At 42.1% G+C, this 19,446-nt stretch overlaps 1 non-coding gene across 1 annotated transcript; it reads left to right on the top strand.

Moving 5' to 3' along the window:
* The first annotated feature begins 13,508 nt into the window (after positions 1–13,508).
* TRNAM-CAU (transfer RNA methionine (anticodon CAU)) lies at positions 13,509–13,582 on the top strand. The gene has a single exon. It is a non-coding gene; the product is annotated as a tRNA-Met (tRNA).
* Positions 13,583–19,446: the final 5,864 nt, after the last annotated feature.

Raw genomic sequence — 19,446 nt, 5'->3', positions numbered from 1 at the left:
CAATTATAATACATCAATGTCTTTGTTTTTCGGACTCAAGCATTATTGGTTATTTAGAATATCCAAGAATGCACAGTTAATACAATGCACATTGACCGCAAAGTGAAAATGAAAATCTTGTGAAAGATGCAGGATTTCATGAGGTTGATTACAGTGACATCAGAGAATTGCTCAAAATTGCACATGCTAAGACTTTGATAAAGGAGGCACTAGAGTGGAGTTAAACTAACTGACAGCTGAGGGGAGAAACGGACGTGGAGGCTGCTTGGCTAAGCACCCCAAAAGAGAACACTTGGATATGAAAAGTTTTAAAAGGATGCCCTGGGGAGACCATTGTTGCTGAATGATCCTTTTTATGGTCATGTTGTGAAAAATCAAGCATCAAATGAAATACGGTATACGCTAAAGTACAATTTTGTTGGAAAGTTACACCAAAATTTGAGGGTTTTAATTTCATGAACTCCTATGGAGCTTTTGTTTTGATCATTTACTATAAAATTTTGGTTTCTGTGTTAAGTAAGCTCGTTTTAAATTGCTGCCTTTTTCTTTTACCCATTATCTTTAGATAGTGAATATGCCCTGTAGTTCATTCTAACTTCAATAAGGACAAACTTCTTTTATTTGTTGATCTTTAATTACATCTTTCTGATTCTAAATCATAAAGTTCCTGAGGACTGCTATTTTGCAAATTTCCCTCCAGGATTTTTTGAATCAGGTTCATAGATATGGAGTGTCAATGATGACATCTGGGGAATAAAATTGTTGTGCTACAAATTGAGCAAATTTTGATTAACTGGGAAGAACTTTTCTGAAATTCTATGTGCAGTGTAACTCACTATTGTTATGAAAAACGAGAGTGTCATTGAAACCAACCGGCGTGGACGTGAAATAGATGAATTCTGGGTTATTTATTGAATGCCTCTCATAGATAGAATTTTGTAAAGTTTTATGTGGTTTGAATAATTTGTAACTATGTATGCTTTTGTTCTCAGACATTTTAATCATTATTGACACTACAGTGTAAAACACCCTCCAAGACATTTTTATTCTGTTTGGCAATCTAAGAGTGAATTATAAAATTAACCTTTATAACTAGATTGCTTGGGTTTAGACAGCAGAATGGAATTACTGTTAATTTGAACTGTGGATCAATTTCTTATTGGGACTTTATAATGACAGTCAAATTCAGGGACGCATTTTTAGGCATCTCTCTTGCTTAGCTAGCTGTTTAACATCTTTAGTTTTTGCCCCAACATTTTTAAAGCTCAGTATCAATGGTAACATAGGGCTACTGGTAGGGTGACCATATACTTTATCATCCAAACTGGGGCACTGTTGACAAGGATACTTTTAATAAGTGCACTGGGACAACAGTTGTAAACAGTGATTATCCCAGTACATAAGGACTTATGGGCACTGGACGTACTGATGGCCTGTTGGTTATTGTTGCTCAGGAGTTAGGGGCCCTGCCTCTCATTATTTACAAAGTCCCCAGTGCACATTCAAACCCCTCCACCTGAGATCTAGTTTCTGACTCATCAGTACACACCGTCCACCTGAAGGCAGCTTTCCCAGGAGTCCAGCACACCCAGGAGGAAGCAAACTCTGCCGTTAGAGGGTCAGACGGGTCCTAGCCCTCGGGACACTAACCTCTACTTCCTTCCTTGTCCTTGTTGGTTGAATTCTCTTTAAGAGGTCAAGGCTGAATGACATTCCAAGGATGAAAATGGGGTAAATCCCATTTAAGCATGAAACACCAGTGTGTGTGTGTGTGTGTGTTTGTGAGAGAGAGAGAGAGAGAGAGAGAGAGAGAGAGAGAGAGAGAGAGAGAGAGAGAGAGATATGACAAAATGGGGAATTACAATGAACTCTTGTCCTGAGTTCTGTCCTTTCACTGACGGTGTGGTCTTTAACCTCTTCGAACCCCAGTTCTGCATATAGAAAATGGAGATGATACTAATCTCTGACTAATGTGGTTGTTATAAGGCCTGAAAGCCTGCTTATTGTTCACTGCGTCTAGTCTTCCCTTCTTTTTTAGTAATAGAATTCTTCAGGTTGTTTTTTGTTTGTTTGTTTCTTGCAAAAAACTTGGCATTTATTTGCATGACAAATTGCTAACATCTGTAGTCATATATAAGCTCTTAGCAACCAGTAACCAAGACACTCGCATTCCAAGGGAAATGAAAAAACAAGAAAATGAATCCTCCAGGTTTTAACTGGGCACGTATTCTCTCCAAAGTAGCCCTTGCATCTAGCAGCTTCTCTTGTAGCTCTGGTAACGGTGAATGTACGCACCTTCTGATGATGTCTTCACACGGAAGCTGCCCCCTTCCCCCGCCCCCTTTCTACTGGCTAGGAAATGGCAACAACTGGAACAGGCAGCCTGGATCCACAGAGAGAAGGTACACCTTCCGCCCGACAGAGACACTTCTGTAGTAACTCATGAGAGAAAAATCAGTTTATCTTATTTAAGTCCCTGTACTTGGGGACCTCATAATCACAGACATAACTCACACAGGCAGCGACAGTGGATTTGAAAGCTCAATAGACTTAGAGTCAAAAGGTGTATGTTCTAGTTCTGCTCTGCTGCATGCATGTCCTTGGGCATCTCTGAACGGCACTTTTCTCATCTTGAAATATAAATAGAACTGATAGGTGACTATTAAATAATAAATACATGCACTGTGCTGTTATTACTTTTCTTTCTGAACCACATTTCATCTCCAGGAACTCATTCATTCATTTGGCAAACATTTAAGGAACCGGGCACTTGAAGACACGGGGTTATCTCTAGCATAACAAAAGATACTGAAAGTCTCCAGCCCTCACATGGACAGTCACTAGACCAACAAGAAATACTACGTAGTGATGTGCATTACAGTGAATATACAACAAGGTGGTGGTTTAGAGATTGAGTGGGAGGCCATTGTGGGACACGGTCAGGAGAGAACCCTCTGACATTTCTGTTGAGATTTAATGGCAACATGAACCAGTGTGTGAAGATTTGTGGGGAGAGGATTCTGGATGGAGGGAACACTTAGGGCAAAGAACCATGGTGAGAAGAGTGTAACTTATTCATACTGGAAAGAAAGCCAGTGTGGCTGGAGTAGAGTGAGAAAAATGGAGGATAGGAAGAGATCAAATCAGAGGTAGAAGAGGTCAGATCATTTGTCCATATAGTTCTTGGAATTAATTCTAAGCCCAATGAGAAGTCATTGGAGGGTTTTAAGTAGGGATTATACAAAGTTAGAACCCCAGTACACACCTCCTCAGATGCCAGTGCTTTACCTAAATGCGGGCAGCTCATGTGAAAACATAACCAATTTTCCAAGTCAAATAGCTTCTTAAAATAGAAGCATGGTTCTATCTACCAGTCATCTGAGAACACATGTGGTATTGCCAGGAGAAATGTTTAAACCCAAGGCAGGCACCATTGCTATGTCTTTTATCGTCTTTATTTTAGGATGTCAGTAGCTTGGAATTTGATGTCAGAAACGCATAGCTTTGAATTCCAGCTCCTTTACCTCTAGATGTCTGATCTTAGATAAGACATCCCACCTCTTGGAGTTTCGTTTATCCTCATCCATAAAATGCAGAAAATAACATCCATCTCAGCAATGTTATCATAAGGCTTCAGTGAGATATTACGTATATATGTAAAATTCCTAACACGTAGCAAGTACTCAATATAAAGTGATATATATTTAGTTTTTGTACAATCTTAGAATTCATTGAAAAACCGTTAGGCTGGTCCATCACTCCAAAGAAGTGCTGGGGTGGGGACTGAAGGCTTCGGGACTTCCCCTAATCTCCACCCCACAACCCAAAGGCCTGTTAAAATCGTCTCGGTTCCCCATGAGCTCACCTTCCCCTCAGGGCCCACATCAACTGCCACCAACTCTGACACTCTCTGCCCGGCGACTGCTCTCAGCAAGCTTTTGTTTCAGGACATTCCATGTGGTTGAGTATTGTTTCTTCCATTCAGTTAAGAACTCCTTGAGAAAAGGGACCGCTTACCATTCTTCATCTGTTTTTTCCAAGGTAATTTCATTTACCGAAGGTGCTTAACAAATACAGGCTTGATGAATGACAGAATGAACAAAGACACGAAGAGCATTTAGTTGATCATCTCTGTCTCCCTACATCCCATTTACTGCATGTCTTCCATTTGCCCTGGAATCCATTGTCCATCCTTCTCCATCCTGCTCTGCTCTGAAAGGCTATATCAGTGGGCTCCCTTGCCATCTGGCTTTTGACAAATTTGGCCAATGAGAGGCACTAGCAGGAGAATGGAGGGTGGGCAGACAATGAGGTCTGGGCTAGGAAGTGCTCTATATACCGCTGCTCTTTCTGGGTTTCTGTAACTGCTCCATCCGTCTAAGGCCTAGAGGTGGTGACTCCCTGCTGTTGCTAGCCCTGGGAATTTCCTTACTAGTTCCCAACACTCTTCCCACTCCACTGTAATTTGTTTGTTTGTTTGTTTCAGGTGTACAAAGCAACATAAAAGATAGACATTTACACCCCTCACACAGTGGTAACCTCCCTTCCCCAAGCTACTACCCCTCTGACATCTTATATAACTGTTACAATACCGTTGACTGTATTTCCTATGCTGTACTCTGCATCCCATGACTACATTATATATATATATAATTATAGTTGACATACAATATTATTCTACTTCAGCTTCAGTTGTACAGCACATTGATCATGCTTCTATACAGTCTATGAATTGATCCCCTTGAAAAGTCCAGTGCCCATCTGGCACCCGACATAATTTTTACAACATTGTTGATTACATTCCGCGTTCTGTATTTCATATCCCCAGGACTATATTGTGTTTACTAATTTGCACTTTCTAATCCCTTCCCTTTCTCCCCCATCCCCTCACCCATCCCATCTAGCAGCCAACAGTTTTTTTTTTTCTATATCTCTGAGTCTATTTCTGCTTTATTTGCTCATTCACTTTTAAAACTCACTTCAATTTACCTAGTTTGGATCTGCCATTTTCCCTCCAAGAGCATAACTACATCACTTATATACCATGTCAGGTAGATCAAAATGCACCTTCCTATAGATTAGGACTTGGACTCTTTATTTGTTCTAGAGAGCAGTTTCCACCACTTCTCTTAGTAAATTTCCATTGTTTCAAAAGTGTGCCAACTTGCTTTGAGCTTGCTATGACTTGGGCTAACAAATTAGGATAAAGCTGTCCATTGTCTTGAAGAACTTAGCAACTTGTTCTTAGAACTTGCAGAACTTAGCAGACTTGAACTATTGCTGACAGTTAAATGTTTTTAAGAAGAGTAAAATAAAATGTCACTTCATGAAAGAAACTAAAAATATTTTAAGTGTACATTGTGCATGTGTTTTTTTCCTACTCTGAGTTGTCAAGTTGTGGGTATTGAAAACTGTTCAGAAGGTTTGGTCTGTCAGTTTAGCTGGTGGATGGCAAAAGAAATTCTAGGGAAAAAATATTCAAGGCATTCACTCCATTGTCTCCTGTTTAAGTGTGAGTTGTAGAATGTTGGATCCAAAAATAATCTGAGTTGGCACAGTCAAGGCCAATTGGTAGGTCCCAGGGAGAACAGGTTACCGGTGGAATGGTGTCCCCAGACCATCTCCCTCCTGGCTCTCAGGCCACCATCTTCATTACTCTTGCAACAGATTCTCATGAAGACAAGATTTTCTCTGTCAAATGCAATCCTAGAAATGGCCAAGATAGGTTCTTTTTTTCTATAGAAAACAGCAGTAAAATATTTTTCATTTGCAACATTGACATGTCCAAAGAAGAAGAGAATTTAGGTCGGCAAGAGCCTCTGATCTATAGACAGAACTCGGTCCTCTCAGGTACGTAGGAACCCAAGTAGTTTCCAGAAATTCCTGGAAAGGAATGTTTGCATGTACCCTCAGTAACATATTGCCGATGCGATGACCTTCATTGGCAAGGTGCTTGTCCTTGTGTCTAAACCAAACTTGTTTTGTCTTGTACAATTCTCTGGAGAAATTGAGACCAGCTGTTCAGCTTCTATAAGCAAATCAACTTTTATAGAACTGTAGGTTAGCAATACAAAAACCCTTAAAAGTTCCTTCCTGCTTTGTTTCATGCCTCTATTCATAATATAGGAAATATAAGATTTTGGCAAATGAGTATGACTTTGAAGGGACTATGTGCTAGTTGTCAGTTTACCACCCATTGGAAAGATCCTGGCTAAAAGTGAAGCCAAGTCCTAGGAAAGCAATGCTTAGGCATTTCTCATTAGGAAAGAGAAAGATACCTGATGACAAAGGTATTATCATTGTTATTGCTGTGGACATTTGAGTAGAAGTTTGTAATTGTTGTGGACATTTGAGTAGAAGTTTGATTTGGTAGGGCCTCTTAGAGTTATATGTTACAAGTGGTTCCATCCGGGGAGTTCAGAAAAGAACATATTGAGGGCCATCCCCTGGATATTCTGGTTAGCATGTCTGGTGTAGGGCCCAGGAATCTTTAGTTTAAAGAAATTCGTCAAGTGGTTCTAAAGTTCAGCCAGCTCCAAGCACCACTCATCTGGGCCAACTTCATTGTCCAGTAGAAAAGAGCATCTGTGGTTCCCTGTGGACACAGCAGTACCACTCAGTTCCCAAGGCCATTCATTCCAGTAGTGGCAAGTGCAGGTACAGTTACATCCCATTATTAGAACGCTAAAATTGGTCCCTTTGGACTTCCCCACTTTGATCGTGTCTGTCCTCAGGAACAACACAGGACCAATTTCCTCCCTCTTTTCCCCTGAGTCATTTCTGTTTGTGGCTGGAGGAAGGGAGGAGAGAAAGCTTCTCCGCAGTTGCCTCATTCTTTATGTGGTAGAGTTTCTGGACATTGCCCAGGATGGTTAAAGTGTTTGAAGTATGGTTCCCCGGAGGGCATGTTTGTGGGTTGGGACTGTCAGATAAGTTACTTGGGTAATAATCCTAGTAACAGCCTCACCTCCAGATGGCCTGTGTTCCTTAATTCCTTCTTCTCCCCTCCAGCTTCCGGAACCACACTGTTCCTCTTTGAACATCAGCTCCCATAGTCCCACCTTCTCTGGGACACACATTTGATTAGATTTGTTGTGCCATGGGAAAGGGGAGTTAAGCACTATAACAGAAAAACATTCAGCAAATGTGTGAAAGGCCAGATAAGGTCAAAGAGACGCAGGGAAATGTCACACTTAACTGTAGCACACAATATGTTCACCAGAGGTGTTTAAACTAAAAGGAAAATAAAACTATGATGGCATGTAAACAGAGAACCCTCAATGTAAGCTAATGAATGCATTCATGCTGGATCATATGCCTGGATCCAACAGCACATTGTAAAATACCTCCTACACATTGTGAAGGGACAGAGTTGTCAAACCAGGTTTATAAGTTTTCACCAACAGATACATACTACTTCTATCTGGTAACTGTACTAACATAATAAAGCTTATTGGCATTGCTTTTTAACTAAGTAGAAACGGTCCAAAGGTGTATGGTGAAGAGACAGAGATGTATGTGGAACTGAGTGGAGTTACTGAAACAAATGGAGATTGATGGAAGGCACACTCAAACTGGATTTTACCGCAAGTACTGGATGGTTCTATGGACTTGGGCTAAACAACGTTAAGAAAAAATGCAGTCTTAACATCCCAGTATGTGTGCACGTGTGTCAGCCTGCACGTGCACACGCACACACACACACACACACACACACACACACACACACACTGTCGTGTTTTAGATTAAGAAGGAAGTATTTCTGCACACATGGCAGTTAATCAAATTACATAGAAATTGTAGAAACCAAGATAACTGTTAAGCCCAGTGCTGCCTGTTACAGAAGAGAGAACAAAGAGATCGGAAGAGGCCAGATAGGCTGCTACACCTTTGTATAGACTGAATGGTTGTACACCCCCCACCTCCAAATTCATATGTTGAAACCTAATTTTCAATGTGATGGTACTTGGAGGGGAGGCTTCTGGGAGGGGAGGCATTTGGTGCCGAGGTCATGAGGTTGGAGCCCTCAGGAAGGCGTTAGTGCTTTTATAAAAGAGACCCCACGGAGCCCTCCTTCTTCTTCTGCCATGTGAGAACACAGCAACCACATAGCTGTCTCTGCAACTAGACACCAAATCTGCCAGCGCCCTGATCTCAGACTTCCCACATTTCAGAACTGTGAGAAATAAAGTGTTACTGTTTAGAAGCCACCCAGTCTATGGTGGTGTTACAGCAGCCCAAACAGACTAAAATACCCCGGTTTTAAAATACAGCTCCGCAGCCAGTGCCCTCAGGTAATATAAAAAGACACAGGTTGGTGCGTTGCTTCAGCTACTTACAGGACAGCGTAAGTCTACAGTGGTTGTTCAGCATATAATCAGAGAATAACTAAATGCAATCTGTGACATGTTTCCAAAAGCAGCAGAAATGGGAGCATCTGTCACACTCTTATTAATACGTGATGTACGTTGAGGTGTGTAGGTACATATGAAGGAACAGGGACATGTCACCATAAGGCAGGGAAACAGATTGCATGCTCCTTTGAATGTGTTTTCCTGTCAACTTTGGTGGAACAAATGCCCCCGCTATACTTAAATTTGTAAAGTATATATTTATTTTTAAAGTAAGTGTGTCTACCACATAAAGAAAAAAATTTAATAGCAGTTCAGTGTTTCTTAAAAATGATTTATCTCTTGTGCAGTACTTTCGGAGCCAAGTAACCAATTTTGTTTGGAAATTGAAAAATGGCAGAGGATTATTTTTAAAGCAAGTTTTGTACTCATGCCTTGTGACCTCTGAAGAAGCCAAGGCTATGATGACATATATAGACAGCAACAAAATTGTCAACGTCTATATTTATTCCTTGAAGAGGACTATCTAATCAGACATTAGATGATCCCTTTATGACCACAATTCTCAAATGGATGTGATTATTTCATTTTACTACTTTTAGAAATAGGATTTACAGTTCCCTTCTGCTCATTGTTCTTATGTCTATTTTGTCTGTTGTGTTGCCTTTTAAAGGTTATATTTTAAAAATGTCTTTTCACTTAATGTAAAACCAGAAAAAGAAATTGGCAAGCTGGTAGAAATAATTTGAGGTAGAAAGCCTATTCAGAGAGCGTGTATTTCAGATACATGACTGCTATTTCTCCTGGACCTGGATATGCTTTCTTCATCTCTATGGCCTGTGGCCACCTGCCTTAGGGAGGTCCAGAGAGAAGCCTGGACATCATGACCCAGAGCTTGGAGCAGAGGGAGCAGCCTTCTGGGCTTCTGTAATATTCTGATGTCCAACGTCTATTATGGTAGCTGGACCTGAGAATAATTTAGACTGTGAAGCCTCCTTCCAAATGGGTTCCCTTTAGTCTTCACTTCTCAACATCTAAGGGGAAACAGCACTCTGACCCATTTCAATACTTATTTAAAAACAGCCAATGACTTGTCATGGCTGCCAGAATAAAGTTCATCCGTGAGACTGCACTTTGTGGTTCTCCCCAGTTTGAACATGACTTTCCACTCTGCTCCTGAAGTGTGCTATATATTTCATTAAATAGGAACTATACCATATTTTCCCTTCCTGACATCTCCATCTTTTCCCATGCAGTCCCCTGTGGCAAGAATGAACTTCCCGTGCTCACTTAACATCTTACATATTCTTCTATTTCCGTGTAGCCTCTACTTGTCTATAAAAGCTTCCCTGATTCTTCCAAATAGAAACAATGTCTCAGCTCTCAGGTTCAATAAAGGCTTTGTGTCAACATCTTTAATGGCAATTGTATTGCTTATCTAGATTCCCACCTGTCTTCTCCCTAGATGAGAAGCATCTTGAGGGCAGTTACCGCATCTCTTATTCCCTCATGTCTTACACCACAGGGCACAGGCCAGGCACAGAGCAGTTGCTCCAGAATGGTTGGCTCAGTCTGCTGTCTTCATAAAGCTCTTGTTCCCAGTTTGGGGAATTTGCTAATAAGGAGTTTTATCCCAGGGAGTGCTAGGGGCTGAGGACTGCTCTTATATAGATGAGTTCACTGTCAATGCTATAACAGAAGCTCACCTCCAGGAGGCGCCACTTTGTCAGCAGCCACACAACCTTGATGCCATCACAAACACACTCCTATTGTTTCCTTAGGAAAGGCTCATCTTCCCTGAGGTGGCGGTTCTCTGGACCTAAACAGTACACAAGGTCTCTAGGCCTTCTTGATCTAGCTTTACCAGAATGATTAAAGGCCATCACAATTCAAAGGAAATGAAGCAGCAGCAGCAATGGCAAACTTCCCTGTTTGGGATCCTTTCCAGCAAGAAAGCATGGGTTCATTTTGAATTGGTCACTCCCTTTGTGCAGCCATCAGTAGCTCTGTGTGCAGTTCTGCTGCTTTCCCCCTTTTCCACTATGTCCTGAATCGGTACCCCTCTAACTCATTCACCTGGGGTGCCACCAACTCCTTTCAAGACTCACCCCCATATGATCCTTTACCGAAACTATGGTTTCTGGCAATTGAACATCTTTAATCCCCTTTCCAAGGGCCAATTTCCACTGAGCTGAGAAACAGCATCAAGACAGTAAAATAGAGCTAGAGATACTTTATTAGGAAAAGAAAAGGCAACCAATTGAAGTCTGCAGTTTTACTTTTTTATATTCACCTCCTTTGCATTAAGTTGTTCATACACTAATGAAAAAATTGAAGACCTACTATGTAACTGACATTTTCTCAGCACGTGAGATACACAGTGAGGAGACAGGAAGAGACAAACATCCCTGCCATCATGGCAAGGTGTAGGGATAAATAAGTAAATTATACCATGTGCTATGGACAAAAGAATAGAGCAAGAACTGGGGGCATTGGGACGTCTGTGACAGAGTATGCAGGTCACGGTGGCTCAGATGATATTTGAGCAAATTTGGTGGAGGTGAAGGGTGAGCGCAGTGATCTCTGGGCAGGAAGAGCAACACAAGCAGAAGGAACAGAAAACCAAGTCCTCAGGCGGGAAAGTCCCTGGGCGTTTGAGGAACAGCAGGAAGGCCGTGTGGCTGGAAAGCAGTGAGAGGGAGAGAGGAAGAGGGAGTCTGCCGGTGATAATGGAAGTACTGCCTTGTAAGCTGTTGTAAAGACTTGGAGATTATTTTTGTTTTGTTAGAGTAAAAAACAGTTTCCGTTGCTGTGATAGATAAGGAGTGCTGTGAGGTGGCCTGCCCTAACTGAACACATGACATCAGTCTTCACTCTGTGTAAGAAGGGCTTTCTGGCAGAGAGAGCTGTTTGACAATAGGCATCAGACAGAAAAAGATACAATCGTAAAATGGCTACCTAAGTGCTTAGGAGGAAATGGGAAGGGGGTCACGAAGAAGAGCATTTGTGGCCTTATATATCTCTGTGCTGAAAGCTCCATCTAGGAAATAAAAAAAGCAAACTGTAAAGAAAGCAAATTCATGCCTGCCATTCTAGGCACCAAGCACAGAAAGCTACTTGGATAAAAGTCATGGCTGCCGTATCATGGTAGAAACCAATACGTTGACATGGTTGAAGACGTAGTCTGTAAATCAAGAAGTTATGCCTATTCACAGAAATCCTGCAGCTGGTAGTGAGGTGACATGGAGGAATGACATATGACTAAGGATAGAAGGAGGGGAAAACACAGATGATAGCTAACCTGCCTCGTTCCAGCAGTTAAAAAAAAACAATGTTTGCTTAGCGTATTACGCTTGATAAACTTACCAGAAATTCAGAGAAGGATGAGGCCCTTATCTTCACAAGTTGCTGGGAAACTGTTACTTTATCCTTACTTTAATGGGTGTATTTTTAAGGAGCAGACGGGGTGAGGAGGAGGGGGGAAATAGGGGATACAAAACCAATTTTGGTTCCCCCTTCCCACAGCAAATAGCACAGGGTGCTGTATCATATTTCTAACAGAGTGTGGGCGGATTTGTGAAGGGGGTGATGTGTGTCCCATGACTCTGAACCCTTCTATCCTCCTAGTTCCCACTTCCTTTGCATACCCCTACCTCTTGTAGTCTCACTCAGCATCACAAGTAGCTGCCTCCTCGACCTGCCAGTTTCTGCTCCGTCCTGGTGGAATCTGGTGGAGGTCAACACCACCGAAAGTGGCCAAGAGATCAAGGGAGATTTAGACCGAATGGTGTCCACGGGATTCCATGACAAGGAGGCCATTTGGGATCTGGGCACAGTGTTTATGGGGTGGCGTGTCAGGCTGCATTTGTGTTGAGGGATGAATGAAAGGTAAGGAACTAAAACCAGCAAGTGGAAGAAATCCAACTGTGCAAAGAAGGGCTCACTAGGAGGCTTTTAATTTGAAGACAGAAGAGCCTCAGTCATGTTTCAATGTTAAATGTTCATGGAAAGGAGCCAGTTGCAAGGAACAGATTGGTGATTCAGGAGAGGAAGGGAACCATCAGTAGCCCAAGGCCCTGAACCTGCCTGGGGTTTGAATACGAGATGATAAATGATTCTGGCCTGGCCTTTGACCTATTGCTGGGACCCAGAAAACAAGTGCAGGGAAATGTTTCTGGCTGGCCTGTCACATTCAAAAAACTTCAGCATCACCATTAAGTAGGATCCTGAGCGCTGGAGCCATTAAACAAATCTAAGAGAAAGGACAGGTCATCTGCATCTAAAGTTACACGATCGAGAGAAGAGTCCCTGTGCTCTAATACATGTGTAACATTTTCTTAATGTCCTCTGAGGTCTGTGACTAATATGATAAACCACTCTAAATCTTTCTGAAAGCCATTTCCATATTAACATTATCCAATTGATTTTCATTATCCTGGGAACTTTTTTTTCCCTCTAAAGATCTATTGCATCTGCTGTGCCTTTAATTGTTTTAACAACAAATGTCATCTCCAAGCAAGACATTTACAGAGACATAAATTAATTTGACCCAAATTCAGAGCTCTATGTGACTTCAAGAGAGCTGAGCTCCGACCTACGAAAACAGAACCAAAGGGGTATACTGGTCAGCATTACCGTTGAGTTGTGTCAAAAATCAATGGTTTAATTTTCAAAGAGAAAAATGCAGGTGGGAAATAATCATTCTGAATCCTCCAAACTGGAACTAGGTGTAATTCATCTTGGAATTCAGATTCCCATACATTTTTAAAATTTTGTCGTCTTTGGATGCTCCTTAACCCTCACCTGAAAGCTAGCATGCATAATAAAAGCGCCCTGTGGTGATGGCAGCACGGGTAGTTGCATGGGGACGTGCAGACACCGAGTGCCTTGGTCCCACTGTGCAATAGAGAGATGCCGGTCAGGCTGTGAGTAACCAGTGGCCACAAGTTGTCAGGTACAGTGATGGAAAGTGGAATATTCTAATCAATCAAGTAAAGATTCTGTAGTAAAGTGCACATTGAACAACTCACACACAGAAGCTGAGAATTTTCTGCAAATGAGTAGAGTCTGAGAATGAAGTAGATAATAAGAGCATTCGTGACACACAGATGAATAGCAGCAGAATTTGAGGACATTAAAAGAGACTCCCAGCAGGGCGGCCGGTTAGCTCAGTTGGTTAGAGCGCCGTGCTCATAACACGGGGGCTGCTGGTTCAATCCCCGCATGGGCCATTCTGAGCTGCACCCTCCACAACTAGATTGAAAAAGCTACTTGACTTGGAGCTGATGGGTCCTGGAAAAATACACTTAAAATAAATAAAAGTTTAAAAGAAAACAAAAGAGAGACTCCCAGATCAGAACAGAAGTGGTGCAAGTAGCCAGTCACAGAAGACCAAGTGTTATCAATAATTCCTTAGTGATAATACACTGGATATTAACATGAGACCCTGCTCGATAGTGATGCCAGTGCTACAGTATGTCACATACCGTTCTCACTGCACCGATGGATCTATCATCCCCAGTCCTTTCTGTTGTGAACCTGCTTCAGCTGTTATTGGTGACAGAAATGGCTGGATTGAATGCACTCAAGCCTGTTGTTTCAAGTGCGATTCTATCACTTTTATAGAATCTGCCTTATTTTTAAAGTGCTACGTGTTATACTAGACATTGATTTCTGTTTTTCAAGAGAAGACTTTCCTACTAAAGCTCAGTGAAGCATTTATAAGTCTTTCCAGAACACCATGTTTTTATAGGTATAATGTCAAAGCTGGGTCAGGTTGCTTTATGGATTCTAATATGATATAGGTCAGTAAAGGAGGACATTTTATTGTATTAAACGTGGATGGGGCTCATAAAGTGGATACTTCAGGTTTGATCTGTCACTAGACTGACACCTGTTGCAAGAATCTTTCCAAAGTTTCTTAAAACATTCTGCCAGTCTGTAGTTTGGAAAGCACTTGGCTGAATCTTGTATATGTAAATAATTCCTTTGGTTTGCATTTTGGTGAAGGTTATTGATGATTTTATCAAAATGGGGTCTATCCACAGCCACTTATGTCAGAGAACTGGAAGCTGCCTGCCTTTGTGTGACACACATCATGCCAGAAACAGTGAATTATCTTATGCTGCTATAAGACCCTAGGGGTATGGACAAAGACCACATTGCATCCTGGGTCACCAGAGGAATGGGAACCAAGTTTCTGAGTGGAGAGAAAAGACCCTGTCTCACTTTACTCAGGCTGCTATAACAAAATTACCATAGACTGACTGCGTGGCTTGTGAACCACAGATATTTAGTTCTCAGTTCTGAAGGCTGAGAGCCCAAGGTCATGGCAGCAGCATGGTGGGGTTCCGGTGAAGGCTCTTCCAGGTTGCAGACTGCTAACTTTATGCTGCATCTTCACAGGCTTGAAGAAGCTAGGAGCTCTCTGGGGTCTTTTTTATAAGAGCACTAATTCCATTCTTGAGGGCCCCACCCTCATGACCTGATCACCTCTCAGTATCCCCTCCTAATACCGTCACACGGGGCATTAGGATTTCAACACAGGAAGTTAGGGTCACACAAACATTCAGACCATAGCAGACCCCAAGAGAACTGCCTCAACCCAAAAAAGCTAAGGAGAAGGTCCTCCTTCTTTATCTCCCTCCCCCCCACCCCGACCCACACACCTTTATAAGCCATACCACAAAGAAGGAAAAAAGAATCTTTAAACACAGAGAGTGTGTTTAGGCAGAAGAAATATAAATGAGTAATTACTGAGCACTTACTATATGCAGGGCACTGCGGAGGTGATAATAATGAATAAGACAGCATCTTTCTCCCTCTCTTAGGGAGTTTGCCATTGAACAGATGGGACAAAACATTAAAAAAAAATACTTCTCAAGGTGCCCAAGAAGCAGGAGATACCACAAGTCCTGTACCTATTGGAGATAGCGGTGGAGGCTAAGAAATTATTAGTTCTTTCTAGAGATTGCAGAGGAGGGCAAGAGCAATAGAGAGCGAATAAAGGTCTTAGGGGTTGGGTTGGGGGATGGAGGGACTTTATAGAAAAAATGAGATTTTCATTTGTCCTGGAGTGGCAGTGAGATTTAGATGAGGGCAGAAGAAATAACTAAACGCACTTGAGGGGGCCGCGGTGAGTACCTCAGATAGACATAAGATACATGTTGACTTTTTTTTTTTTACATGTTGACTTTTTTAAGAGGATTAAACACTGAAAGAAATACACAATGAAAGAAATGAAATAGTGGAATCTCGGCCTCCAGATAACTTTCATTGTTATACTGACATGATGACTCTTAGAAGCATTCTGTGAAGTAAAAGACGTCAGATACAAAATGCTGCACATTGTACAACTGTATTTATATGACATTCTGAAAAAGGTGAAATTATAGGCACAGAACACAGTTTGCCAGGCACTGGCACTGGGGGTCACGTTGATTACACAGGGCAGGAGGTCACTTTATGGGGGTGAGGAAGATGTCTTACATCTGATTATTGGGGTGGTTATTCCGCTGTATACATTGCTCAAAATTTATTGATCTGTGCATCAAAAAGGAGTCAATTTTACTAAGTGTGAATTATACCTCAATAAACGTGCCTTATAAAAGATAGGAGGAGGGGCTTGGAGGCTGCCTAGTCAGACAGTGGCAGGTCGTGGCCTATGTGCGGAAAGTGGCTGGGCCAGGTCCTTCCTCTACTGGGACTCTGAGGGAGAAGAAGATAAAAGAGGCCCTCTTTCTAGAGTCTGTGGAGCACTGATTGAGACCCTCAAATATGTTCTCCTCTCACCTTTCCATGCGATTCCCCTCCCACCTTGGCAGAGACATGACAAGTGTGCCAACTGCTCGTGAATTTCCTGAGGCTGTGGTGTGTCCACGAAACCTCTGAGGGTCAGATGGTGTCAGCCCAAGAAGGGGTACAGGGCACTGGCTGACCTGGCTCCAGCGCTCCCCTCAGAATCACCAGTCCCTTTACCCGGCGCTTCGGTGTCCTCGAAATGTGCTCATCTCTTGTACATATGACATTCCATAAGGTTCTTTCAAGGTGATTCCAGGTTGGCTGTGAACAAAATGAGGATCTGCTAGTTTCCATTGCTTTGTTGTGATTTCCACCTATTCAAGATCGTTCACGTCATGGACTAAGAGACCTGGGACAATTAAAAATAAATGGAAATGGGGATTTCTGGTCAAGAGTAGAGGGTCACTTTTTAGGCTCACGGGTATTCTCAGGCTGCCATCAGCCACCAAACGCAGTCAGAATTTCTGTCTTGAATGAACATGCTATTTATTTCCCTCCTGCCTCTGACCTGGACTGGTATTGAGGGAGGAAAACAATATGCTGTGACAGTGATTGCCAACAGTGGAATTTCAAGAGGAGAACGGAGCCCATGTAAACAGCAACACCGTTTTCTCAAAAAGAAGGCAATTTGGGAGAATTTAGTGGAATTCTGAAAGAATGATTGGGAATGAACACATAGTATGTGGCCCTGGGCATTGCCTTTCTTATCCTCACCATTGTGCTATCTTCTTGCAACAAGCCGGGAATATAATTGTAATCTCCCAATGAATACCTGTTTATCATGTATTGTAACTCTTCAGTTAGATTCTGCATCTTATCCATTTAACCTAAATTCTATTTTGCTGCTTATATTTATAGTTGGCTCACTATTGAAATGCAAAGAGGCTTTTCCAAATATATATCCCTATACAATTGCTTTTTTTGCTGCTTGAGTTAATGGAAACTGATTGTGCTTTCTATGGGATGCCGGGTTTGTTTTGCTTTTCCTTTCTGTCTGTCTTTCATGACGTCAAGGGAGCCAAGATACTTAAAATGGTGCTCATTGATGATCCTAGATCACCTGTAGCTCTGCTCAGTTCTCTGTGTTTACATTTGACATTTATCTCTTTTGATGGATTAGAAAGGGAAAGTGCATCCTTCTCGTCAAGTGATTCTGTGAAACTTCTATTCGTGAAAGAGGTGCATTGATACAGGAGATGGGCAAATGAGTTCTTGCCACAGAGGAAAGGGAAAGACACATTAGAGAGATGCATTACAAGAGAGCCTTGCCTTTAAAAGAGAAGAAGAAGAAAGGCGGTGGGGGACAAAGAAAAGGAAGGGAAAGAGCAAATTTTGAGGGAGATGAGAGCCAAACATCTGAGCTAGGTTCACAAGCACATTTTATTTGGGGTTATAATTTTGGGAAATAGCATTCTTCCTATATAGTTTTTTTATGTTTGAATACAAATCCGTAAAAATCTGCCTCTAAATGTGTGTGTGTGTGTGTGTGTGTGTGTGTGTGTGTGTGTGTGTGTTGATAAAGACAAAAAATCTCCCAGTTTCTTACCCCCTCATGGAACAGAGTAAAAACAATATATGTTAAGACCCACTGTGGTGCCAGTTCCTATAAAGTAGAGAAGCACTGACATTTTTGGGGACCAAAAATAATATTGTAAATTAAGAAGTTTAAAATTTAGCAATGGTTGAGAAGTATGACAACTGAAGAATTTGTGAAGACTGTTGGAAATAGAGGAATAAATAAGAATACTTTGTTTCCTTGCAGTTTTGTCTTTTTATATTGACCGTCATGTAGTGATTGACAAGATGATGAGTAACTTCCAAGAAAGAAATTGATATCTGAGTTTGCAGCTCAGGCACCTAACACTGCAAAACACCCTCAAAGAAGGTAAAACAGTGCTGTGTTCTCTGGAGATCTGGGCATCTAATTCTAGGGCACTGAGGGTGCTAAACTTTATGGAAATGTTACAACTTGTGGAAATAGTACACAGAACAGAGTTGTCTCACACAAGTGTCTCATTGTGTTTTTAAAAAAACAAACAACACTTTTTGGGTCTCCATTTAAATTTATTTGACAAGCCCAATTCCTTCCTTGGAGGAAAAGCTGGGCCTTACATGAATATCCTGGTCACCCTTATGTCATAAAAATCCTCCAGTTATTCTAAATTTCAGCACAGTCTTTATTCAGAAATTGTAAGCTCAGTCCCTGCTATAATCAAAACTATCAACTTTACTTAAAATTGAGGCGTCTGCCCACCTCAAGCGTGGGCCGGCTCCAAATAGAAAGCAGAAGGGGTTCAGGGTTGGCGTCTCTCTTCCCTCAAAATATTCTTCTATCCATCTCCCCAAGCAGGTAAGGAAAGTTCTTACCTGTGTGGCACCGTAATGAGTATTACCTTGTACTACGAAGTCCAGCACATATGATTACTGACTTTCTAATGAGGAGAGCTAGAGACCCTCCCTCCCCAACCCCTTTGCTGGGAACTGTCCCTTCCAGTTCCCTTGATGGGGGATTCACTCTCATGATGTGTCCTGAACCTCAGTGGCTCACCTGTTGCTTCTTTACACCCCCTGGAACCTCGCACCTCCAGGTGGCCCTCTTAAACAGGACCTAAGCTCCCTCTGCTCCCTGACTCACAGTTGATTCCTGGGAAGACGGGCCCCTTGGCCCCGCTGAGCCCTGGGAGCCTTTCCTCTTTAACTGCTTCCCTCCTGCCACCAGACAGGCAGTCATCTTTTGCCATTTTAATTTGATAGACCAGAGCCAGATACCAGTTCACGAGAACCCTCCCAAACTGCAGGGGAAGAACATTCAGCTCCCTGATGAGAGCCCATCACCCCTGCCTTAGGTGAAGAGTGAAGCGTAGGGATGAGCTGGGGCGGCTCCCGTAGACAGCAGAAGGGGTCATAGTTATGTCCGTCTTCCCTCAAACTGTGGTCCTATTCATCTGTCTCCACAGGTAAGAACAGTTCTTGCCTGTGTGGCACTGTTACAAGTGACGCCCCCATAAAAAGCTTCCTTCAAATCCAGCCTCTGACAAAATGCTTCAAATCCTCACCTTTCAAATCCTCATACCATCAAAGGGCGCCAGGGCTTTAATCTAAACTTTTACCATCCCTATACTTTGAATTTTTTTTTGAAACATCCACAGGAAAAGAAAATAAGCATACCTTGGGGAATGACAGCTGGCTAGATTCACTTCTTTCTGCAGCCTAAGTTAATGTTGTGTATTTTAGACCGTAGTTCATGACAGTGTTGGCTGGTCTTGATTCCTTATTTTCACCTAAAATTGTAAAA

Source organism: Rhinolophus ferrumequinum, chromosome 7 (assembly GCF_004115265.2).
Source record: "Rhinolophus ferrumequinum isolate MPI-CBG mRhiFer1 chromosome 7, mRhiFer1_v1.p, whole genome shotgun sequence".
Classification (NCBI taxonomy): domain Eukaryota; kingdom Metazoa; phylum Chordata; class Mammalia; order Chiroptera; family Rhinolophidae; genus Rhinolophus; species Rhinolophus ferrumequinum.
This window is presented reverse-complemented; position numbering and strand designations above follow the sequence as displayed.